The sequence below is a fragment of the Pseudophryne corroboree genome, chromosome 4 (assembly GCF_028390025.1).
Source record: "Pseudophryne corroboree isolate aPseCor3 chromosome 4, aPseCor3.hap2, whole genome shotgun sequence".
Lineage (NCBI taxonomy): Eukaryota > Metazoa > Chordata > Amphibia > Anura > Myobatrachidae > Pseudophryne > Pseudophryne corroboree.
In genome coordinates, this window is record NC_086447.1 from 299,992,607 (window position 1) to 300,019,836 (window position 27,230).

Genomic DNA, 27,230 nt, shown 5'->3' on the forward strand with positions numbered 1-27,230 from the left:
ATACCCTGTTTAGTGGTACCTGTAGTATCAGCTAAATGTAACATCTCCTTTATTGCCAAAATCATATAACGTGTGGCCCTACTGGAAAATACGGTTGATTCGTCACCTTCACCACCGGAATCAGTGCCTGTGTCTGGGTCTGTGTCGACCGACTGAGGCAAGGGGCGTTTTACAGCCCCTGACGGTGTTTGAGGCGCCTGGACAGGCACTAATTGAGTGTCCGGCCGCCTCATGTCGGCAAACGACTGCTTAAGCGAGTTGACGCTATCCCGTAATTCCACAAATAAAGGCATCCATTCTGGTGTCGACCCCCTAGGAGGTGACATCCTCATATTTGGCAATTGCTCCGCCTCCACACCAATAACGTCCTCATACATGTCGACACACACGTACCGACACACAGCAGACACACAGGGAATGCTCTATACGAAGACAGGACCCACTAGCCCTTTGGGGAGACAGAGGGAGAGTCTGCCAGCACACACCAAAAAGCGCTATATATGACAGGGATAGCCTTATGATTAAGTGCTCCCTTATAGCTGCTTTTATATTAATATATTGCCATTTATTTTGCCCCCCCTCTCTGTTATACCCTGTTTCTGTAGTGCAGTGCAGGGGAGAGACCTGGGAGCCTTCCTGACCAGCGGAGCTGTGACAGAAAATGGCGCCGTGTGCTGAGGAGATAGGCCCCGCCCCTTTTTCGGCGGGCTCGTCTCCCGCTATTTAGTACATTTAGGCAGGGGTAAATATCTCCATATAGCCTCTGGGGCTATATGTGAGGTATTTTTAGCCTTTTTAAAGGTTTTCATTTGCCTCCCAGGGCGCCCCCCCCCCAGCGCCCTGCACCCTCAGTGACTGCCGTGTGAAGTGTGCTGAGAGGAAAATGGCGCACAGCTGCAGTGCTGTGCGCTACCTTAAGAAGACTGCAGGAGTCTTCAGCCGCCGATTCTGGACCTCTTCTTGCTTCAGCATCTGTGAGGGGGCCGGCGGCGTGGCTCCGGTGACCATCCAGGCTGTACCTGTGATCGTCCCTCTGGAGCTTCATGTCCAGTAGCCAAGAAGCCAATCCATCCTGCACGCAGGTGAGTTCACTTCTTCTCCCCTCTGTCCCTCGTTGCAGTGATCCTGTTGCCAGCAGGAATCACTGTAAAATAAAAAACCTAAGCTAAACTCTCTAAGCAGCTCTTTATGAGAGCCACCTAGAATTGCACCCTTCTCGGCCGGGCACAAAAATCTAACTGGAGTCTGGAGGAGGGTCATAGGGGGAGGAGCCAGTACACACCACCTGACCTGTAAAAGCTTTACTTTTGTGCCCTGTCTCCTGCGGAGCCGCTATCCCCCATGGTCCTTTCAGGAACCCCAGCATCCACTTAGGACGATAGAGAAAAACTTTTAACTATTTAAATACTGTACACAATGAAGCCCTGCACGAATCTCACTGATCCGGCCAGGCTTCATTTTGTTAAGTCCGGCAGTGTTAAGTCCGGCAATGCCTTCCTCCTGTCAATCACCTTGCAAACGCCCATGCATACGGATTTCTCGCACCATCCCGTCGCTAACCAGCAATGCCCTTTGTTGCTCTCCAACGCACGTGTGCAGTACCTGATCGCCCGCTGTGCGGAAACGCACAGCAGCGATCAGATCTGCATCACCCCCTTAGTTTCACTTACTAATAAGCAAAGACTCCTGTAGGTAGTGACTATTGCTTAGCGGTCCATTTGTCGATAAACTAATTTGCAATGTGATTTGGATGCGATATTAGCACCCAAATCACATTGCAATATGCAACTATCATTATACCTCCTAGATGTGTGAATAAACACACGCAGGGACAGGGGCTGCGAGAGAAGCCCATCCCTGTGATGTGGTCACTTCAGTGCTGGGACTCCTGACCAAGCATGTGCTGCAGTCACTGCAGGGGAGGGTTTCACCAGTGCTTTCTGTGAATTATAGTCCACAGGTTACTATGGCTAACGCCATCTTCTGGAGCTTGGAAAATCTGGTGACTGCAGCTGCTTTCAGAAAATACCAGAGATCAGAGATATCAGCTGTCATCCCTTCTTCATACATGAGGGGGGAGGAAAACTGAATATTTGCAGGTTTCCCCCGAAAATGGGTGTTTTTTTTAATTTGTCGTTCCGACTGGTCGAACCGTCTGTACCCAGTTTAAGATTGCGGTGATTAACCCATAAACTACAACGGGCTACTACAATCCTCAAATGTTTGCATTCCAGAAATTGGTAAATCTGGCAGCATTGCATCCTCACAGATGTGGCTGCCTGCAGGAATGGAGGGATTGCAGCAGGTATCAGAGATATCTCCTGTGGTCCCTCTGTCATACATTCAGGGGATACTTAATAGTCACGGTTAACCCTGAAAAGTCCCATTTAAGACGCAAATATGCAATGATAAATGGGTCACTTATGGGCCCTACACATTACCCGACCCGTCGCCGAGCTGCCTGGCGTCGCGGGGGAGGTGACGGGGGGAGTGGAGATTGTCCATATTGGCCTGCATGCATAAGTGACGGGCACCAACAATGAACGAGCATGGGGCCATCATTGGTACCTACACACTAAACAATATGAATTAATTCTCGTTCATTAAACGTTCATATCGTTTAGTGAAATCTATAAGTGTGTAGGGCCCATAAGTCAATTTACCAAGCAACCAAAGAGGTTTCACTGGATCTCCTCCTGGTGAAATAATTACACGCATGGACCAGTAATCCACGCATGTGCATATCACTTTAGCCCTTCATAGGCAGAGTTAGGCTGGCATGATAAACAGCAGCCCTGGCATAATAAATAGCTGCAGTACAATATTATAAGTGCAGGCAACAGAATATGTAATTTGCTTCAGCTCTATAATAAACAGACCCCTTAATTTGTAAGCAATTTACTAGAAAAATAAGGAGCATCATGCATGCCTCCAGCAAGGATGCCACAGGGAAGGTGCACACTGCTCCTAAACAGACATTTTCTGTGAGGTCTCCTCCCCAAAGACAGCATCACTGGGAATGTAATGTTCGGTGTAACCCTGCACTGTGCTGCTGCGCTGTATGCCATTCCCAGGCTGCAGGGAAGGGAACAGAGGAGGAGAGGAGAGCCGGCTGGGTGGGGCCTCGGCTGCAGCAGTTTGTGTTGCCCAGCTCAGACCCCGAGCCAATCGTGCGGCAGCAGAGGCGGGGATGGATGCGGAGGCTGTGCCCTGAACAGACAGGGACTGGGAGGCCCCTTCCATTGCCTCTCATAGGTCTCATGCTAACAGGGATTTACTGGAGTAGCTGCGCACGTCGAGCGACCTGCTGTCCAATCCCCCCCATTCCAGCGCTACATAAGGTAACAGAGATGTATAGCTGGCTGTGTGTCGCGTCCTCCCCGCCGCTCTCGCGCACCGGGGACACGGAGCAGGGGGAGCACTAGCTGCAATCACTGAAAAAAGTTTCCCTGCGCCCGCAGCCCAGCTGTGATCGGGATCCGTTAGGTGACCGGCATGTCACTGGTACTGCCACCATCAGATGGGCATCAGCCTGCAAGGTTATCCTCTATTGGGGAGCGGGATGTGGGCAGTGCCAGTGACTCCTCTGCCCCCTCTCATTCCTCCCTCCGGCTGTAATGCTTCTGTGGTCTCTCGCTGACACCCCCTGCCCACTCTCCCGGGGCTGGCGGAAACTTGTGCGCGCAGGGAATCTGGAATCTGCTGCGAGACGCGTCCCCCACCCCAGCCGCCGTCTGCACACAGCTGCTGCGTTTTGTGAGCGCGGAGGGCAGACGCCGGGGCTGCGGGAGGGTGGCGGGGTTTCTGGGGCTGTGTGTGAGCAGGGACGTGTATGATGGGGCAGAAGTTATGTGACTGTCTGCTGGGAAGCTCCCACCATCATACCCTAGCATTCCAGGGAGGCTCTCCCCGCTCCCTGCCTGCGTCTGTCTGCAGTGCGCTGACTCTCTTCCATCTGGCCGGGGATGAGTTACTGTGCGCTCCCTGCCAACTCTGACTCTGCTGTGCAAACACAGAGCCCGGCCTGGGGGCCAGCTGCAGCCCCTGCCTACACTACTTACTGCTATATAGTGCACTGGCTGGAAATGTAGATCGGGTGTCCTATGAGTGCCATATATACAGCATCCTGGTGCCCATCATTCTGAGCATAGCCTGGCTGTGGCATGCAGCTGTTGGGTTGTCATTATTTGTAATCAGTGGGTGGTTTCTCAGAGTCACTTTGTACCGTCCGTAAGGTGTTGGTAGGTGTGTTCTGCGCCTGGCAGCCAGGCATCCTATACATTGGCTGTACCAGTGGCTGGGATGCCATGATCCCTGTCCATAGTTCCAATTAACCTCTGGGAAGACTTGCGGGAAAACAAACAGGAGAGCTTTCCATGTGAGCAGCAGCAGCCATGGCAGCCTGCAGGCAGACAGAGGGAAGAGGCTTGCCATGAAGGCAGGTTCTGTGCGGCACGTACTGTCTGTCTGGCACAGGGTTCTGCCAGATGTCACTCAGGTGAAGGCAGAACTCCTCCTACAACAAAACCCCAAAGAATCTGAAGCCTCCAGCTATCTGGAAAGACAGTGCAAATGTCTGGATCCAGGGGGCACATTGGAGAAATTAAGGCACACCACTGCTCTCACTCTGTCACTGGTATTACTTTCATAAGACTCTAGTACACAGATGATTTCTCCCTGACATGCCAAGAAAAGTGACAGTAGCTGCTTTTACTATCTTCTTGTAGCATTTTACTTTTATTTTGTTTATGTGTTTACGTATCAATGAGCCCCAATCACAAGTTAATGTAACTAGCAGCAAGAAATGAATAGCCAATGTCGGCCCTCTTTCTCCTGGGACTTATGAAATTCAGGATCATGCCAATACAATTTTGTTGCTAGGATTCGATTTACCAATGAATGGAAGTAAGCCAGCAATATTGTTCTCCGTCTCAGGCAACTATTGACTTTCCCAGCTGTGGTGGGACTACAGGCGGGTCATGTTTGTACTTGTAGTACCACAATTGCTGGGAAACCATAGAGACCCTCTCTTAGTTTAGTAATTATGTAGAAATATTTATTCCAAGAAAATATATCCACGTAAATGACACTTATTAATAATACAATAGTGGATAATATGATTTAGTTTTAATGTAGAGGGTTTGAAAATACACTGGTGTAAGGTACTTTAATGTGCATTAGTTATTACATAAGTACTGTATATGTGCACACTTAAAACTGAATAGGTAGATAACCAGGGTTTCCCTACAATATACATATTAGCATGATTCACATTTATAATCTAGAAATATCTGCAGAACTCATTCTATCTATCTATCTATCTATCTATCTATCTATCTATCTATCTATCTATCTATCTATCTATCTATCTATCTATCTATCTATCTATCTATCTATCTATCTATCTATCTATCTATCTATCTATCATGCAGTGTGGGATTTAGCCCTAGAGGCAGTCGTTCAGTGAAGGGAGAAAGAAATGTATAAAGAATGGGACATACCAGAGGATAGGTGTACAACTGTAATACGCCACCTGCAGGGTGGAATGTGTCCTACATGGAGTATTTGTATAACACCTTTGATGTAGCTTACAGACAGTTCCTCTGTTATTTTACATTACACAGTTGCTTTTTAATGGATCAGACAGCATATAGGTGTGTTTGCATTTGTGATCTGATGGGGTTTAAGCAATTTCCCTACAAACTTAAAAATACCATGTTTGTGTGTGATTTCTCTTTGGGGAATTTTAGTTTATACTTCTCAAGGAATTTGAAAATGTTAAATATTTGCACTAGTTAAGGTCATAATTTATTGTTTTTATTATGTGATGTACAATTTGTGTAAACTTTTGATCACAATTAAAATGCTAATTTAAAGTTGTGCATATTGACATCCTAGTATTTTCTGTACTTTTTCTATTGACCTGTATGTGCTTTTGTAACCCATTACTGTAGTTCTATGTAATATGTTTGCGTTATAGAAATCATGACTTTTGGTTGTGACTGGTTTGTTTGTGGCCCAGCCAGCAGTTAATATATATCTTGCTGTCCTTTCTTGTCATTGTTTGCAGTAAAGTGTTTTTTTTTTTTTAATTTATCTGTTTGTTTTTTATTTGATAAATCGGTGGCATATATGTATACAGTTTTACATATATGTATATTCATGTTATTGGTCAGTACTCGCAAATTAGAATTGCTCTTGCAAAATGCTTTGATGGGTTAGTAATGGATATTGTGATCTAGTAATTTACAGGACTTTTTAAAGACCAGAAATTGATTTCATGTTGTTTCCCTTCCTACTTGATTGTTTTAGCTTTTTGCTCAGAGGAGACAAGTGTTTGTTTGTTTTTTGTGTGTTTTTTTTGTAGAAGTGGTACTATTCAATTTCAGAATATTGACAAGTGGCATGAGGAGGAACAAGTGTGTGTTTTTTTTTTTGTCAAGTACTCATTCAAAGAAATCTGTTCTGAGTTGCAGCATCTGCTAATTGTGCATTGTTTATATTTATTACATTTGTGTTTTTCTTAACAATAACAACTTGGGGGTTAGATGTTCTATGGTATTACTGGATGTGCATGACAATATTCTAAAGTACAATAGCGAGTTATCCAATGAGAAGTAAGTAGGACAGACCTCTATCGCTCCATTGGTTGAGCACAGTTTGCATAACTTCTTTCATCTCCCACTGGTGCAGGCTGTGAATGCAGCTTCTACCCCTTCTTCAATTTTGCAGCCTGTCAGAGAGATATTGGATATGACTGCATTGCATTTGCAGGCATAATGTAAATGAATTGAATTACACTAAATATAATTAAATGGAATATGGTTCTCTTTCAGTTTTTGGTGAAGTTGGTGTAATTCAAAATATTTATCTTGCTTTTAGCTGTATGTATCGGTTATAATGTTTAGATGCTGAGTAAATATCACTAGAATATATACTAAACTTGTTACTGTTTTATCCTATGCTAATAGCAAAGTAAAGCTATTACACCATGTTTGAGCGCACTTAATTGCAATATTTTACGCAATGTCTCATCTATTTTTTTTTACATATCTGTTGATGTGTGGCCTCAGTATTAACAACATAAGGTTAACAATATACATTGTGTTATAAATACCGTTTTATAATAACAAATGTCAAAATGGAGCGGTGTTCTCAGACATCTGCTGTTCATTTTGGTTTATATATGTATTAATAAGTCAGTAATGTTTCACTTTCTGCACATTCGTTGAAGCTAAGCATGTATACTTTATATTGAATCTTAACATTTACTAACCAGTGTAAAAGCAATGCTTGATTTCTTTTCTGGCTCTAATATTTTACTGTATAGCCAAGATCTCTTATGTCATTAATATTCTGTAACATCCATCACTTTGCATTTGTTTTTCTGCATATTCCAGGAGAATGTCCTCGTTTGACTCCTATTCTGTGATTAAAACCTCATCTGTATAATATCAAAAATGTTAAAGTTCCCACAGAGATAGTGATACACCCACATATGAACAGTAACACAGTCCAACTTGTTGCCATTTGAAATACACTGCGTGAATAAAATAGTGATTGTTGCATTTAGAAAAAGAGATCGTCAGAACAACAAATGTATCACATAGGGATAATTGGTCGCAATTGCATCGGAGTAAGATTTGTTTGCTAGAAAAGCAGCAATTATATGCATATGTAACGTTACAACTCTCACAAGATGCGCACTAGTCTGTATAAGTAGCATATGTCCCCGGTTTATGCCAGTGGAAAGTATATTGGCCAGGGAACTTAAAGGTAAGTTTTGCTAATTGCATTCAAGTTCCTAATGAATAATAGTTTTAAAAAAAGCATTACGCCAAATATTTATATTAATGATGTTATCTATGTAACAACATATTCAGAGGTCAGGCACAAAGTAACCACAAGGCCCTAACAAATTAACAATAGAAAATAAAACCATAAAAACCAGACTAAACAGGTGCTGAGTCTAATTCAAGGTTTGCTAGTCTTAACTCTTTAACGACTTTATCACCCTCATCATGTATTTATAACACAACACAAACCTCTGCAATGCTGAGTAGATGGTATAACAATAATAATAATAAAAAAAAAACAATACCACACACCAATAAAAATTCAAATCTAGAAGAAGGACATACAAGGTTGACAAAAATTCTGTAGACATGATAAAGAGGATGCTATTGTCTAACATATTCTAGAAATATAACATACATTTAAATTGTGCACAGTAGTAAAGTTACAACTAGTAAAGTTAGTTGACTACACCAAACCATATGTCGGAACTGTTTCACAGATATAATTTAGCAAAGGCCAAGAAGTATGTGGGCACGTCTAAATGACGGGGTTGTGCTTATTGGCATAGTGCATAGGGTTCACATTAACTCAGAGGATTGTATTCATTGCCCTGTCAGCTTGTCCACCGATTACTGGCAAATATGATTGAGCTTTATATAAGGTCATTGTTTTTAATGCTATCCAAAAACACCAGGATGACAGAGTGTGGGAGTTTGGTCCGCAAGATCAACAATAAGATATTGAGCAACTGTGGGTTGGTTCCTTTATTATCTTATGTTATATTTCCCTTTTTACTGGTGCGTTTCTTTCCTTCTTGGTTAAAATAGTTTCTTTCTATTTTGTCATTTGGTAAAATCTAGAAATGTACTATTAGCTTCATTTGTTTGTGAAACATGCCCATATAGCAGTCCACAGAAGTATATAAGAAGACAGTGTCTATAGACATCAGGAACATTAGAGGAGATTGAAACTGAATTACTGTGTAAAGTAACCTGAATTGACATTGTGTCTGTTCTGTATTATAAACCACACCAGAAAACCCTGCCCCATTCTGCTTAAGGGTGCAAAACTTGAGACATGAAGGAACACTGGCATATGGCTATTTGTTTTTATAATGTAATTAATTTAGTTCACAGAGAGATTTGCTGTCTGATAGATGAGCACTAGACACCAATTTTTTCCTTGTTCTGGATTTACTGTCATTGCCCTAGACGTATATGCCATATATTTGTATTATGCTTTGTTTCATTGGCATATTTTTGATCAAAAAAGTGTATTAGAGTATTATTGACCAAGTTACTCGAATTCAATCCTTTTTGGAATTTGAGTTCCAATTTGTGATTGAAATCTTCCCATGATTGGTTTTTATTGGAAATCTTTATGATCTAGTGTGTATACCTTTTATATAACAGATTCACTAAGTCACCAAAGTATATTTCTGGTTAGAAACAGATTATTCATGATTACTATTGTATGTAGTATATTTAGATTTCACATTTATTTGTTACCTTGTGTTTGGTGTTTTATAGATATTTGTAAATTAAATGCTTGAAACTGTTTGCATTTATATGAAAGTTAAGTGTTCATATTTGACATTTTTTATAGTATTTGTTATACCTAGGTAATTTAATGAATGAACATCTGACTATAAAACCTAGATTTGTTGATGTCGTATGTTGAGTGCATAATGCACCATCACTTGTTATTGTATTAAAGGACTATAGGGCAGATTCAGAGGTGGATGCTATAGCACGCAGGAGCTGTACAAACTTATGCTGAAGCCTCACGAGCCGCCTTAAGTAAAAAGGCGCCTATTGCCAGCTTCTCTGGTCTAAAGCTGCAGATGCGTCAACTGTGTGAACGTTGGGCAGGATGTCCGGTAATATGGTCAGTCCGAGGACACAGCCACCGGTTTCTGCACACCCAGAAAGTAGGTCTGAAATTCTCTGCAGTGCTGCACATTGTCGCTCTGAAACCCAGCAGCTTGTCTGTCACGGTGGGCTTTTGGGGACTGTGAGCGGCATTGCATCCCCAGATCTGCAGATTGCGCAGTGCTGCTCCTGGACATGGGCAGCTCATTAAACATCGGACAGCTACAAAAAAACATCTAATTAGCGTCCATCTCTAAATCACCTAAGTGCAAGTTATCTTACATCACAAAGCTGTACATGTGAATTTGAGGAAACTAACATTGTTGTCAGTCACTTGTTATGGGTTCTTCTGTGGAATTACAAACAGGAAGTATGACTTGCAGAGTAAAAATCTCTTCCCCCATTATCCCATAATAAACTCTGGGATGAACAGGCAAAATTAAATGTGTGACTCCCTTTCTTCAGATGGCAGTAACTGCGGGGCACAATCTCCGGAATGCTTTGCATTCCAGAAATTGGTAAACTGGCAGAACTGCATCCCCCAGAGAAACCTATGTGGGTTGTGGTTGCCGGCGGAATTGGAGGGACTGCATCAGGTATTGGAGATATCTGCTCTGGTCCCTTCTACATACATTTTGGTGATAACTATTTGCGGCTGATCCCTGACAAAGGCCCTCATTCCGAGTTGTTCGCTCGCTAGCTGCTTTTAGCAGTATTGCACACGCTAGGCCGCCGCCCTCTGGGAGTGTATCTTAGCTTAGCAGAAATGCGAACGAAAGATTAGCAGAACTGCTGCTAAATAATTCTTTGCAGTTTCTGAGTAGCTCCAGACCTACTTACAGATTGCGATCAGCTCAGTCCGTTTAGTTCCTAGTTTGACGTCACAAACACGCCCTGCGTTCGGCCAGCCACTCCCCCTGTTTCTCCAGACACTCCCGCGTTTTTCCCTGACACGCCTGCATTTTTTAGCACACTCCTGGAAAATGCTCAGTTACCACCCAGAAACGCCCCTTTCCTGTCAATCATTCACCGATCAGCAGTGCGACTGAAAAGCGCTGCAGGATCCACAGCAAAACTGCTAAGTTTTTAGTTAAATAACTAAGTGCATGCGCCCTGCGTGCCTTGTGCAGGCGCAATTAGCAACAAATCGCAGCATAGCGAAAATCGGCAACGAGTGAACAACTCAGAATGACCACCAATGGGTGTTATCAGATCTTTGTGAAACATCTGAATACATGGTCATGGAAAATTAGTTATTCTAACTTCAGAAACAATGTCATTATTGCAGCTATATAACATTTTATGTAGACTCATTTAGGAAGTCATAATGACACACAAGCATGCCAAAAAAGTTACAAATGCAAACAAAATCCTAAAGAATACAAAAGATAAATTTATATCCTCCAGCCTGTAATGAAATTCTGAATAGCATTTCCTTGGGAGTGCTGGGTCAGCTGTAGACTGAATTAATGAAGAAATAATTATTTAGGTCCATGTGCTTACTCACCTAACGGATTTAAGTCCTTACATCAGAAGCTGGGATAAGTCCCCTATAACCAGCTGCATGTGGCATTCATCTATAGCAACCCCCTTTCCCATAGAGCGCAATATTCTCACCAACACTCATTCAACCCTAGGACATATTACTTGCTAGTAGGGGCTTACACCAGTTCTGACATTGGTGCAATATATATTGTAGACTGACGTAATGGACAGGCAGCTAGAACAGGATTTGCCAGAATACTCAGATAGCACATAGGTCTGTGTATAAGTGTACAGTATGTCAGTGTTATATTGGATAAGGTCAGCTTCCAGGTAAAGTCACATTAGAAGGCAGTCAGAACGAAAACACAGGTGTTTGTAACACAGCATGGGCAACACAAATAGAAAGGGAACCTGTGTAGCTTGGTATGACTGCTTATGACCATACAGCATAGCACAGTGGGGGGACAGTACCTTAGGTTGTGGCAGAAGGCAGTATTGTGCCATTATGTTGACATTAGGCTGTCCCATGCCCCAGAAATGTTATGGAGTAGGGATGGTGTTACTGCTAGATGAACCATTTAGTGATTGTGTATGTCACCAGGATATAGGGTGTTCCTAAAACACAGAGGAAGAATGTATCAAACCTTCTAAGGAAGACGAGCTATCATTTATATTCTATACAGTAGCTAGAAGCTGGATGCTATGGGCAGCGTATCCATCTGTCCTTTTTAGAAGATTCAATACATTTCTGCCTCAGAGAGTGACATAGTGATAATCAATACACTGAACTAGTGACACTATCACTAATGATTGCATGGAGGTGCCCTAATCTCAGGCCTCGTTCTGATATGGAGAATTATCAGATTATATGACACCGTATACTAAACTGAGTTATATGAAATATTGTCAGCATATTGACTACCTGGTGGCATGTGGGCCTAATGGCTATGAAGTATTCTGGCACTATACTGGGATGTATTGTTATATAGGCCATATGGATTTTATGAAGGTATTCTGAATAGATGGTGACATGTTCGGCTGTGTGGAGATGCAGTATATTGGCTTCATGTTTTATCATACTACACATGCAAAATATTCAAAAGTATGCAGTATAAGTATCATAACAAACTGTGTGTCTCCAAATTGATGTCCACTTTACTTTTGTTTCCCATGAAGTATTAGCAGGTGTCATTTGTGATGTGCATTACATATTTTTAATGTTTATGCTATTTTAAGTGCACTGGTAGGGATTAATTTATTGTGACTGCCACAGATGAACTCTTGAAAAATGTTCCATCTTCATGTGAGTGTGACTAATATAACCCAAAGTGGGATTGGAACAAAACAAAATTTTTAATTTAAAAGTAAAATATTTGAATGAAAAACAAAAATTTAATCATGTATTAGAAACCTTGATTAACCATGTGTTAATCCAAAAATATACTGATAGGTTAGTTTTTGTTGGGACCCAATTAACCTTAGTGTTTAAGTGTGCATGTGGTAGGGAATATAGATTGTAAGATCCACTGGGGCAGGGATTGATGTAAATGGCTAAATATTCTCTATAAAGCGCTGTGGAATATGTGTGTGCTATGTAAATAACTGGTAATAGTTAAACATTTTATTAGGCTTTGATTTATTTTACATATTTCAATAAAACTAAAACCAATTTTTTAACAGTTTATTATTCCTATTAAATCTGAATATATGTAGATAGAGTAAACATATTAATACATAAAAATTACACTCAGAATAAATTGTTATTTTCAATTTCATGTTAAGCATTAGTCCTACTTATTACTTAATATAATTAAATACCGTATATACTCGAGTATAAGTCGACCCGAATATAAGCCGAGGCACCTAATTTTACCACAAAAAACTGGGAAAAATTACTGACTCCGAGTATAAGCCTAGGGTGGGAAATGCACGGTGCCAGGGGTTTTCATTCTCAGGGTGTCATGCTCGTTGCCAGGGGTTTCATGCGGTAGGTGTTATGCTTGTTGCCAGGGGGTAATGCTTGTCGCTAGGGTTGTGCCCCCAGTGCCACATATACTCCCAGTGACAGATATCCCCCCACAGTGCCAGAAAAAAACATGCCCCCGTTGCTTTGCCCCCAGTAGTTATGCCCCTTCTTTGCCCCCAGTAGTTGTGCCCCCTCTTTCTTTGCCCCCTGTTGCTGTGCCCCCGTCGCCACTTACCAACACACACAAAAACAATACTTACCACTGCCCCGCTCCTGCTTCCCGACCGCTTCTTCTGCTGCTGCGCTGCTCCGCTACGTCTGTCCGCCCGCTACGTCTGTCTGCCCGCTTCCCGGTACCCGATCATCTCTATGGGAGAGACGTCATGACGTCTCTCCCATAGCAACGCCGCACAGACACTAGAGGTCAATAATGACCTCTAGTGTCTGTCCCTGGAGCCGGCTGCAGCGGACGCCCACATAGCCCACGGCGTCTGCTGCAGCCGTTGACTCGAGTATAAGCCGAGGGGGGCTTTTTCATCATAGAAAAATGTGCTGAAAAAGTCAGCTTATACTAGTGATGAGCGGGTTCGGTTTTACTCGGTTTTACTCGGTTCTCAAAACGGCATCTTATTGGCTCACGGATGTCACGTGTTTTGGATAGCCAATAAGATGCCGTTTTGAGAACCGAGTAAAACCGAGTAAAACCGAACCTCGCTCATCACTAGCTTATACTCGAGTGTATACGGTAATTCTGAATATTAATGGAAAATGCAAAAGCACTTTTCAGAGACACACACACACACACACACACACACACACACACACACACACACACACACACACACGTTAGGCATTAGCACTGGGCATGCCACTGGCATTAAACATTTTGAATAAAAGCAGTAGTTTTTTAGTATAATAGGCTTACTTTTTTTTTTTTAAAGAAATTACGGCGCCGTGGCAGTATTCACAGCATAATAATAATAATAATAATAATAATAAAAAAAAAAGAATTTGGTTTAAACGGGCCAACCTAAACCCAAAGTGAATGGCCAGTTACTGTGCCCTGTAATTTTGATACAAGCAAACAGTAAATCTAAGCATTAACTTGCACTAATATCTAAGAAAATGTAGATATCGAAAATCCTTTATCCAGTTCTGTAAATCATTTTAGTGACTCAGGATCAATCTTTGGGGATTATTACACTGGCAATAAAAGAAGTATGGTACGAAGCCCTCTGTGTTTACAGAACTACCATTGTGTACTGATAATAACATGTTGTAAACGTAATAACTTCCCAAAAGAGTTACAGTAGAATCCAAGTCTGTGGAATTGCTTTATGTGGTAGGCAGGAAATGGCTCAAGTATGCTCAAACTATGTGACCCAGCTGATGAGGGCCAGGTCGGTTCAACCAACAAGCTGTGATCTCTTTCACAGCAGGAAATTCAAGTAGGCCTTGTAAAATTATGTTACCTTGTAATGAACTTCTTTGTCATTATGTGTTTATAGTCGCCTCCGTTATACCTCCTTTCTACTTACTTGTCTGCAGTCTAGATTTGTCGCCATGTCACAGTTGCCCATTCGGCTTCTGTCATTTATCTAGCACAGTCTTTGAAATAAAAAAGCTCATTTCAGACGTTGCCCAAATCAATCACTTTATCTCTCTCCGAGGCTTGATACAGATGGTGTAATGGTTAGCTTTACTGCCTCACAGCACTAAGGTCATGGGTTAGATTCCCAGCATGGCCCTAACTGTGTGGAGTTTATATACTCTCCCCGTACTTGCGTGGGTTTCCTCTGGGTACTTCGGTTTCCTCCCACAATCCAGAAATATACTGGTAGGTTAATTGGGTCCCAATAAAAGTAACCCTAGCGTGAATGTGTCTGTGTGTACATGTGATGGGAAATATTAATTGTAAGCTCCACTGGGGCCAGGACTGATATGAATGGCCAAATATTCTCTGTAAAGCGCTGCGGAATGTGTGTGCGCTATATAAAAAACTGGTAATAAATAATAATAAATACATCTCCCTCTCCTCGGAGAGAAATAATAACAATAATGTTATTTATATAGTACTTTTCTCCAACTAGGACTCAAAGTGCTTTACACTTGCCTTTACAGCGCAAAATATAAAACAAGCATAACGGTAGACAGCGAAATGCTTGATTAAATAGGAAGTATTGAGCCTGTTTTTGAAGAATTCTAGAGTGGAGGCTTCTCAATCTGTGCGGGGTAGAGAGTTCCATAATAAAGTGGACAGAGAGAAAGTACCAGCCAATCAACTCCTAACTGCCATGTTACAGGCAGTGGGGCAGATGTATTAACCTGGAGAAGGCATAAGGAAGTGATAAAGCAGTGATAAGTGCTCCTAAATGTCAATTTGCATATTGGAGCTGATTGGCTGGTGCGTTTATCACCTTGCACTTATCACTGATTTATCACTTCCTTATGCCTCCTCCAGGTTAATATATCTGGCCCTTTATTTATCTTCAAAGCTTAGTGCATCTGACCAATATATGGTAGATAGCGAGTAAAGAAAGTTCTATTTATATTCTTGCTGATATGTCAGGCGCAGTAATGCATGATCATATGCCTCTGATGTATAAATTGTTACCTCATTGGCTTATCTGCGATGAGTGCCAGGGGCTCCCACCGCATATACTGCACTCATATAATTATACTTACCTGTCCACCGTCATTAGAGTCCTGTGTTTGCCAATGCTTTCGAGCAGCAGAAATCACTGGGGAAAATGGTATGGGGGCCATTTTCCTGTGATTTGCACATACACAGTAGAGAAGTCTCTGGGAACAAGGCAAGGGCGCAAATTGATGAAAATTGACTTTAAATAAATATAACACTAATCAATTCAGTATCTGTTTTTTATATTATGAGGGTGATTCGTCTACTGCCGATGTACCGCAATGCTCATCTGCGCACCTATTGGGCAGTTACGGGACACCTGACGTCGCCATGGAAAATGGTGCAATATGCCGTCTGTCTTACAGGCGTATTCTGGGAGTGTCACTACATGTTGGTGAAAGTGGTTGCATACAGACGCTCAAGCGCTTACATAGGACATACTCTGATGGAAAAGCCGCTCTTGCCGCATATGCACCAATCGGTATCACTACTGTACGTGCACAGACACGGACAGTGGGCGCTTCAGTCCCTGTGCATATGAACGGATGTAAACAACGGAAGGGCTTTGTAGCTGCATTTGCATAAAGTCGCAGATGGGCAACCGCCAATAGACACAGCTGCGTGCGCCCATGTATCCACCTCAGAATCGGCCTCCATGTGAGCACTAGATGATCAATCAGCTAGTGCAGTCCTGGAGCTTATGACTTCTGGTCCTCACACTCACACACTCTCTGAGGGATCACCTAACCCTTGTCATCAGCCCTGGCTATTAGACAAACTATGTTGCCCGGAAAATATGGTTCTGTGGTGCTGACACTGGCACTTTGTGGTGACAATTCTTGTCTTCTTATGACACACTAGTAGCAAATTCAATTTTGATTTTGTCTTTTTTAATAAAAATACCTATTTTATATTTCAATGAGATAAAAAAAATGACAGTATGTATATCTATTGCAAAGCTGCATAGGAAGTATTTAATTAATTGGCTAAATGGAGGGAGTGATGGGGCTTGGGGCCTGCTACTGGCTACATAACTTGAGTGTTCCGGCAATAAAAAAAAGACAAAATTCATGTGAATGAAGGGTTCTAAAGTACCAGCCAATCCGCTCCTAACTGCCATGTCACAGGCTGTGTTTAAAAAATGACAGTTGGAAGCTGGTTGGTTGGTAGGTAGTTTTTCTCTCTCCAAGGCTTAGTACTAGACCCCTAATGTGTCCCTATTATGCAATCAGACAGTCCCTGAGAACAGCCCCATGAATGTATACTGTAGCTCCTAAAATGCTGCCAGTGATTACGAGATAACAGATATTAGGATTCATTTAAGTGGATGGTGCCTACATGAAGCGGAGCATTCGCAAGGGATCCACTGTGTGCAATCTACTATCTTTTAATAAGAGTCAGAAATCACAGCAATCAGAAGTTTAGACTGACAGTGCACAGAACACTAACGGAGCCCTAAGTGACAGGCCAAGAAACCTAATATTATGGGCGGAAAGTAATGCTACCCGAGTTCCGCAGCTGTGCAGGATGCCGGACGAACTCGTTCGTTTTTTTTTAAAGGGGAAATCCCTTACAAGGCATGGTTTTGAAAAAAAACATTGGAGTTTGGCCGGCATTCCGCACGGCCACCGAACTCTGGTGGCATTACATCCCGCCCCATGTTTCCATTACGTTTAAGTTAAGAAGGATCGCAGATGTATTAATCCTGGAGAAGTGATAAAGTTGAAGGTTATAGCACCAGCCAATCAGCTCCTAACTGTTATTTTTCCAACCCAGTCTGTAAATTGACTGTTAGGAGCTGATTGGCTGGTGCGTAATCATTTTCCACTTTATCACGTCACCAGCCTTAATACATCTGCCCCTAAGAGTGACCGTGTGCACGGCCCAGTTACTCAGTGACATTATTACCATATGCAACCCTAAATGTGGGATGGTTAAACTGCTCCTCTCCCAGAAGACAAAGGGGTGTATTCATGAAGCAGTGGTGTGTGGAGAAGTGAGCCAGTAGTGTAGTTGTCCATGGCAACCAATCAGCTTTGATGTAACATTTATCAAGTGCATTCTATAAAAGTATACTTAGCAGCTGATTGGTTGCCATGGCCAAATTCTCCACTGGTTCACTCCTCCAAGCTTTTTGCTGCTTCATGAATAGAGCTGAAAGACAGAGATGGACATTTTTTTTACTTCTCTTCAAATACATTGGATTTATTTCACAAGAGACCCAATTAATACTCACAGAACATGAAAACCTGAATACTGTAGACATGGAGCCATATTTAGGTCGAAATTTCTGAGAGTGGTGGGTAGCGTGCACGCGCAGGTCCCATCATGTGCATACACACACACGCAGTTAATGAGCTTGGGACGCATTAACTGCGAATGCCTCTGCGTGAGGAGGCGTCCCTAGTTTCTCTATCGTCCTAGTGGATGCTGGGGTTCCTGAAAGGACCATGGGGAATAGCGGCTCCGCAGGAGACAGGGCACAAAAAGTAAAGCTTTAGGATCAGGTGGTGTGCACTGGCTCCTCCCCCTATGACCCTCCTCCAAGCCTCAGTTAGATTTTTGTGCCCGGCCGAGAAGGGTGCAATCTAGGTGGCTCTCCTAAAGAGCTGCTTAGAAAAGTTTAGCTTAGGTTTTTTATTTTACAGTGAGTCCTGCTGGCAACAGGATCACTGCAACGAGGGACTTAGGGGAGAAGAAGTGAACTCACCTGCGTGCAGGATGGATTGGCTTCTTTGGCTACTGGACATTAGCTCCAGAGGGACGATCACAGGTACAGCCTGGATGGTCACCGGAGCCTCGCCGCCGGCCCCCTTGCAGATGCTGAAAAGAGAAGAAGGTCCAGAATCGGCGGCAGAAGACTCCTCAGTCTTCTTAAGGTAGCGCACAGCACTGCAGCTGTGCGCCATTGCTCTCAGCACACTTCACACGGCAGTCACTGAGGGTGCAGGGCGCTGGGAGGGGGGCGCCCTGGGAGGCAATGTAAACCTATTTTTTGGCAAAAAATACCTCACATATAGCCTCCGGGGGCTATATGGAGATATTTAACCCCTGCCAGAATCCGTTGAAGAGCGGGAGACGAGCCCGCCGAAAAAGGGGCGGGGCCTATCTCCTCAGCACACAGCGCCATTTTCCCTCACAGAAAGGCTGGAGGGAAGGCTCCCAGGCTCTCCCCTGCACTGCACTACAGAAACAGGGTTAAAACAGAGAGGGGGGGCACTAATTTGGCGTTAGAAATATATAAAAAGATGCTATAAGGGAAAACACTTATATAAGGTTGTCCCTATATAATTATAGCGTTTTTTGGTGTGTGCTGGCAAACTCTCCCTCTGTCTCACCAAAGGGCTAGTGGGTCCTGTCCTCTATCAGAGCATTCCCTGTGTGTGTGCTGTGTGTCGGTACGTGTGTGTCGACATGTATGAGGACGATGTTGGTGAGGAGGCGGAGCAATTGCCTGTAATGGTGATGTCACTCTCTAGGGAGTCGACACCGGAATGGATGGCTTATTTAGGGAATTACGTGATAATGTCAACACGCTGCAAGGTCGGTTGACGACATGAGACGGCCGACAAACAATTAGTACCGGTCCAGACGTCTCAAAAACACCGTCAGGGGTTTTAAAACGCCCGTTTACCTTAGTCGGTCGACACAGACACAGACACGGACACTGAATCCAGTGTCGACGGTGAATAAACAAACGTATTCCTTATTAGGGCCACACGTTAAGGGCAATGAAGGAGGTGTTACATATTTCTGATACTACAAGTACCACAAAAGAGGGTATTATGTGGGATGTGAAAAAACTACCTGTAGTTTTTCCTGAATCAGATAAATTAAATGAAGTGTGTGATGATGCGTGGGTTCCCCCCGATAGAAAATTATTGGCGGTATACCCTTTCCCGCCAGAAGTTAGGGCGCGTTGGGAAACACCCCTTAGGGTGGATAAGGCGCTCACACGCTTATCAAAACAAGTGGCGGTACCGTCTATAGATAGGGCCGTCCTCAAGGAGCCAGCTGACAAGAGGCTGGAAAATATCATATAAAAGTATATACACACATACTGGTGTTATACTGCGACCAGCGATCGCCTCAGCCTGGATGTGCAGAGCTGGGGTGGCTTGGTCGGATTCCCTGACTAAAAATATTGATACCCTTGACAGGGACAGTATTTTATTGACTATAGAGCATTTAAAGGATGCATTTCTATATATGCGAGATGCACAGAGGGATATTTGCACTCTGGCATCAAGAGTAAGTGCGATGTCCATATCTGCCAGAAGATGTTTATGGACACGACAGTGGTCAGGTGATGCAGATTCCAAACGGCACAAAGGTGTATTGCCGTATAAAGGAAGAGGAGTTATTTGGGGTCGGTCCATCGGACCTGGTGGCCACGGCAACTGCTGGAAAATCCACCGTTTTTACCCTAAGTCACATCTCTGCAGAAAAAGACACCGTCTTTTCAGCCTCAGTCCTTTCGTCCCTATAAGAGTCATATTTGCCCAGGGATAGAGGAAAGGGAAGAAGACTGCAGCAGGCAGCCCATTCCCAGGAACAGAAGCCTTCCACCGCTTCTGCCAAGCTCTCAGCATGACGCTGGGACCGTACAGGACCCCTGGATCCTACAAGTAGTATCCCAGGGGTACAGATTGGAATGTCGAAACGTTTCCCCCTCGCAGGCTCCTGAAGTCTGCTTTACCAAGGTATCCCTCCGACAAGGAGGCAGTATGGGAAAAAATTCACAAGCTGTATTCCCAGCAGGTGATAATCAAATTACCCCTCCTACAACAAGGAAAGGGGTATTATTCCACACTATATTGTGGTACTGAAGCCAGAAGGCTAGGTGAGACCTATTCTAAATCTAAAAAAATTTGAACACTTACAAAGGTTCAAATCAAGATGGAGTCACTCAGAGCAGTGATAACGAATCACTAAGGGTACCTCAGGTTCGTGGTATAGAACTGTCACTGTCAGTTTCAGACGCTGCCGTTTGGATTGTCCACGGCACCCCGGGTCTTTACCAAGGTAATGGCCGAAATGATGATTCTTCTTCGAAGAAAAGGCGTCTTAATTACCCCTTACTTGGACGATCTCCTGATAAGGGCAAAGTCCAGGGAACAGTTAGAGGTCGGAGTAGCACTATCTCGGATACTGCTACAACAGCACGGATGGATTCTAAATATTCCAAAATCGCAGCTGATCCTGACGACACGTCTGCTGTGCCTAGGGATGATTCTGGACACAGTCCAGAAAAAGGTGTTTCTCCCGGAAGAGAAAGCCAGGGAGTTATCCGAGCTAGTCAAGAACCTCCTAAAACCAGGAAAAGTGTCAGTGCATCATTGCACAAGGGTCCTGGTAAAAATGGTGGCTTCCTACGAAGCAATTCCATTCGGCAGATTTCACGCAAGAACTTTTCAGTGGGATCTGCTGGACAAACGGTCCGGATCGCATCTTCAGATGCATCAGCGGATAACCCTATATCCAAGGACAAGGGTGTCTCTCCTGTGGTGGTTACAGAGTGCTCATCTTCTAGAGGGCCGCAGATTCGGCATTCAGGATTGGATGCTGGTGACCACGGAGGCCAGCCCGAGAGGCTGGGGAGCAGTCACACAAGGAAAAAATTTCCAGGGAGTGTGATCAAGTCTGGAGACTTTTCTCCACATAAATATACTGGAGCTAAGGGTAAATTTATAATGGTCTAAGCTTAGCAAGACCTCTGCTTCAAGGTCAGCCGGTATTGATCCAGTGGGAAAAACATCACGGCAGTCGCCCACGTAAACAGACAGGGCGGCACAAGAAGCAGGAGGGCAATGGCAAAAACTGCAAGGACTTTTCGCTGGGCGGAAAATCATGTGATAGCACTGTCAGCAGTGTTTCATTCCGGGAGTGGAAACTGGGAAGCAGACTTCCTCAGCAGGCACGACCTCCACCCGGGAGAGTGGAAACTTCATCGGGAAGTTTTTCCACATGATTGTGAACCGTTGGGAAATACCAAAGGTGGACATGATGGCGTCCCGTCTGAACAAAAAACGGGACAGGTATTGCGCCAGGTCAAGAGACCCTCAGGCAATAGCTGTGGACGTTCTGGTAACACCGTGGGTGTACCAGTCGGTGTATGTGTTCCCTCCTCTGCCTCTCATACCTAAGGTACTGAGAATTATAAGACGTAGAGGAGTAAGAACTATACTCATGGCTCCGGATTGGCCAAGAAGGACTTGGTACCCGGAACTTCAAGAGATGCTCACAGAGGACTTATGGCCTCTGCCGCTAAGAAGGGACTTGCTTCAGCAAGTACCATGTCTGTTCCAAGACTTACCGCAGCTGCGTTTGACGGCATGGCGGTGGAACGCCGGATCCTAAGGGAAAAAGGCATTCCGGAAGAGGTCATTCCTACCCTGGTCAAAGCCAGGAAGGAGGTGACCGCACAACATTATCACCACATGTGGCGAAAATATGTTGCGTGGTGTGAGGCCAGGAAGGCCCCACGAAGAAATTTCAACTCGGTCGATTCCTGCATTTCCTGCAAACAGGAGTGTCTATGGGCCTCAAATTGGGGCCCATTAAGGTTCAAATTTCGGCCCTGTCGATTTTCTTCCAGAAATAATTGGCTTCAGTTCCTGAAGTCCAGAAGTTTGTCAAGGGAGTATTGCATATACAACCCCCTTTTGTGCCTCCAGTGGCACTGTGGGATCTCAACGTAGTTCTGGGATTCCTCAAATCACATTGGTTTAAAACCAGTCAAATCTGTGGATTTGAAGCATCTCACATGAAAAGTGACCATGCTCTTGGCTCTGGCCTGGGCCAGGCGAGTGTCAAATTGGTGGGTTTTTTCTCAAAAAAGCCCATATCTATTTGTCCATTCGGACAGGGCAGAGCTGCGGACTCGTCCCCAGTTCTCTCCCTAAGGTGGTGTCAGTGTTTCACCTGAACCAGCTTATTGTGGTGCCTTGCGCCTACTAGGGACTTGGAGGACTCCAAGTTGCTGGATGTTGTCAGGGCCCTGAAAGTATAGGTTCCAGGACGGCTGGAGTCAGGAAAACTGACTTGCTGTTATCCTGTATGCACCCAACAAACTGGGTGCTCTTGCTTCTAAGCAGACTATTGCTAGTTGGATGTGTAATACAATTCAGCTTGCACATTCTGTGGCAGGCCTGCCACAGCCAAAATATGTAAATGCCCATTCCACAAGGAAGGTGGGCTCATCTTGGGCGGCTGCCCGAGGGGTCTCGGCTTTACAACTTTGCCGAGCGGCTATTTAGTCAGGGGCAAACACGTTTGTAAAATCCTACAAATTTGATACCCTGGCTAAGGAGGACCTGGAGTTCTCTCATTCGGTGCTGCAGAGTCATCCGCACTCTCCCGCCCGTTTGGGAGCTTTGGTATAATCCCCATGGTCCTTTCAGGAACCCCAGCATCCACTAGGACGATAGAGAAAATAAGAATTTACTTACCGATAATTCTATTTCTCGGAGTCCGTAGTGGATGCTGGGCGCCCATCCCAAGTGCGGATTATCTGCATTACTTGTACATAGTTACAAAAATCGGGTTATTATTGTTGTGAGCCATCTTTTCAGAGGCTCCGCTGTTATCATACTGTTAACTGGGTTCAGATCACAGGTTGTACAGTGTGATTAGTGTGGCTGGTATGAGTCTTACCCGGGATTCAAAATCCTTCCTTATTGTGTACGCTCGTCCGGGCACAGTATCCTAACTGAGGCTTGGAGGAGGGTCATAGGGGGAGGAGCCAGTGCACACCACCTGATCCTAAAGCTTTACTTTTTGTGCCCTGTCTCCTGCGGAGCCGCTATTCCCCATGGTCCTTTCAGGAACCCCAGCATCCACTACGGACTCCGAGAAATAGAATTATCGGTAAGTAAATTCTTATTTTCTGCAACCACGCACTAATTGTGGTGCGACCGCAATTAGAGAGTGGTCGCAGTTGGCATGCTCGGCGTCTTGCCCTGTGATGGCAGCCGAAAGAACGAATAAGGTCCATGATCCACATACCATATGCTTCCTTTACTTCTAAAGCCAGAGGTGTTTGTATTCTAGTTAGGAAGGATATCTGCCTAGCAGAACAGTCCTGGATTATGGATACTGATGCTAGATATGTGTTGTGTCACAGATTCCCTGAATGTTTATAATAAACAATTATTTTTCATGTCTAGGCACATTATATTTAATGGCCCAGAGTAATTAATGTATGGGTGAAGAATGTAATACTGTTTTTTCGAATATACCTGATGGATCATCTAAGCAACCTTTTTATTATAAAAATTGTTTTCCGGTGCCAAATATAATAAAACTATTTTACTTGGTAGATTTATGATGCACTATATAGTCAGGTTTTATATGTCAGTGGAATGCAGATGACACAATATCCAGGAGAGTCTTCATTCCATTCTCTTTTTCCCTCTCTCCAGGATTTGTATGATACACAAAGAGCCCATACAAATATAGTGCCGTGCATTAATATACAGCAGTTTCAGATACACATGCCTCATGATTAGTACATCCCGCCCATGATCCCACTTGGTGAGCTCATGCCTTTTTCTAGAGATGCTAAAAATTGCTTGCAGAACTGTCATGTGGAAATTTGGCAAAGTGGTAAATAGAGGAAAAATTAATCCTAATCTGATAAACTTCTGTGTGAGTCGTGTATGTTGTATTACTCATTGCTAGCCATGCTAACTCAGTCATTCATCCATTTTAAATCATACTGCTATTAAAGGTGACATGGCTTATCAAATTGAGAAGACATAGATGTCTCAGGCAATATTGATGCCATAGATTTTGAAATAAAATCTGATAGATCCTGTCTAATTCACCAGGTATAAATTGCTTGCACTCCAATTTCCCACCCTCAGAAACAGTGGAGTTAAACTGTTACATAAATGCTCTGATATAATTAATAGGTTAAATAGTTTTATGGCACTTTATATAAAATGATTCCCCTGATAAGGGTTGGATCTGAAACAATGTTGACCTGCCACATGTTATTCCCAACAGACTGCAAACATGACCAGAGAGGAGACTCTAAGGGCCTAATTCAGTTGAGACCTGATCGCCCACTGTACAAAAACACAGCCTAGCGATCAGGTCTAAACTGCGCATGCATATGTACCGCAATGTGCAGGCGCGTCGCACAGGTACAAAGCGGATCACCGCTCAGCGATGGATTTGTGCGAAGAATCCATTTACTTGGGCGATCTCAAGGAGAGTGACAGGAAGAAGCCGCTTGTGGGTGTCAACTGACCGTTTTCTGGGAGTGGTTGGAAAAACGCAGGCGTGTCCAAGCGTTTGCAGGGAGGGTTCCCTACGTCAGTTACGGTCCCGGACAGGCTGAAGTGTTCGTAGTGGCTGAGTAAGTCCTGGGCGACTCAGAGACTGCACAAAATCTGTTTGTAGAGCTCTGTTACATGTGTGTTCGCACACTTGCAAAGCGAAAATACACGCCCCTGTGGGTGGTGACTATGCGAACGCAGGACTGAAAAAAACCCTAGCGAGCAAACAGGTCTGAATTAGGCCCTAAGTGCAGAATTGTAACGCCCACAGTGGCCATGATGTGTCTCGGGGACTGTCGGTGAAAGTACTTTATGTCCAGTAACTTCAGTCATTTTCCCGTGCACCGCATAAAGCTGCGCAGGAAAATTGTCAAAGATTGTCTACCATAATTGACCATAATGTACATAGCCAAGCACTTCTGACATCGCTCCGACATGAATCCACCATGAATGTTCGGAATCATTTAGATGTCTTGTATCCCCTGGGCCAGATGGATATTGGGTAGAATCCTTAAAATGTTATAGAGGACAATGGGGAGCATCTGTGACAACATTTTAATTCCATCCTACAGAATAGATCCACTTTTTTTAATTTCTAACAGAATGCTAAATTAAAATGACCTTTCCTATTTAATGTAACTCTTTACCTGTTTAGAATAGGTTTCATTTGGTATGAACATTCAGTTTAACCTTTAATCCTGCTGCATTACCTGAAGTTGATTGGACTTTGCGCATTAAGCAGCATTGTAGGTAAAGTTATTACTGTATATACACTAGTTTGGAGCTTCTCTGAGTCCTCTCTGAGATATGATATTGCTCCCTCTTAGCTTTTCATTAGCAACGTGGCAGTTATGGATCTGTCATTTACTTTGAGGAAAAAAAATGCAAAATGTTGGCTCCCTGCCATGACTAGCTCCAGATGGTCAGAGAATATTTCATACTAGACTAAAGTTTTGAAATAATAAAACATAGCCTGATGTGTTTATGTATATTTATTTCTATTTGTATCTGTGTTTATACAGTTATCTGCATTTCCTGATCTTACAGTGGAATCTAGTGTGATAGTAAATGCTGCGGATTCTTTTTGCACAACCTACTCCACAGAGACCCACAAGTAATTGTTACTCCCTCTTCCCAAATTTGTTCTGCATGTAATAAATCCCTGGGGGATTTGAATGAGATACATGTAGGGATATGAACCTGTCTGGCTAGGCTTAACCTACTGTAATTAGAGTTGGGTCTTGATTTTGAAAAGAGCAGGATATAAATGTTACAGACAAGTGCTGATAAAGTTTGTAAAGTGGTTTGTTTAAATTATATACATAATTTTACACCTCCCAACTATCCTGATTTTCGCGGGACAGTCCCTGTTTCTCTAACGTCCTAGTGGATGCTGGGGACTCCGTCAGGACCATGGGGAATAGCGGCTCCGCAGGAGACAGGGCACAAAAAGTAAGCTTTTAGGATCACATGGTGTGTACTGGCTCCTCCCCCTATGACCCTCCTCCAAGCCTCAGTTAGGTTTTTGTGCCCGTCCGAGCAGGGTGCAATCTAGGTGGCTCTCTTAAAGAGTTGCTTAGAAAAAGTTTTTAGGTTCTTTATTTTCAGTGAGTCCTGCTGGCAACAGGCTCACTGCATCGAGGGACTTAGGGGAGAGAAGTGAACTCACCTGCGTGCAGGATGGATTGGCTTCTTAGGCTACTGGACACCATTAGCTCCAGAGGGAGTCGGAACACAGGTCTCGCCCTGGGGTTCGTCCCGGAGCCGCGCCGCCGACCCCCCTTGCAGATGCTGAAGATTGAAGAGGTCCGGAACCAGGCGGCAGAAGACTTTCAGTCTTCATCAGGTAGCGCACAGCACTGCAGCTGTGCGCCATTGTTGTCAGCACACTTCACACAACGGTCACGGAGGGTGCAGGGCGCGGGGGGGGGGGGCGCCCTGGGCAGCAATGTATAATACCTGTATGGCGAAAAATACATCACATATAGCCCTTGAGGCTATATGGATATATTTAACCCCTGCCAGATATCACAGACTCCGGAGAAGAAGCCCGCCGAAAAGGGGGCGGGGCCTATTCTCCTCAGCACACAGCGCCATTTTCCCTCACAGAAATGCTGGTGGGAAGGCTCCCATGCTCTCCCCTGCACTGCACTACAGAAACAGGGTTAAAACAGAGAGGGGGGGCA

The 27,230-nt window shown here is 43.9% G+C and overlaps 1 protein-coding gene across 1 annotated transcript in view; it reads left to right on the plus strand.

Annotated features, from left to right (window-relative positions):
- Positions 1-3,166: 3,166 nt before the first annotated feature.
- Positions 3,167-27,230, plus strand: part of FNDC3B (fibronectin type III domain containing 3B) — a 617,129-nt gene continuing 593,065 nt past the window's right edge. The window contains exon 1 of the mRNA XM_063916263.1: positions 3,167-3,341. The gene's annotated coding sequence lies outside the window, so the exon portion shown is untranslated. The remainder of the gene's footprint in view (positions 3,342-27,230) is intronic.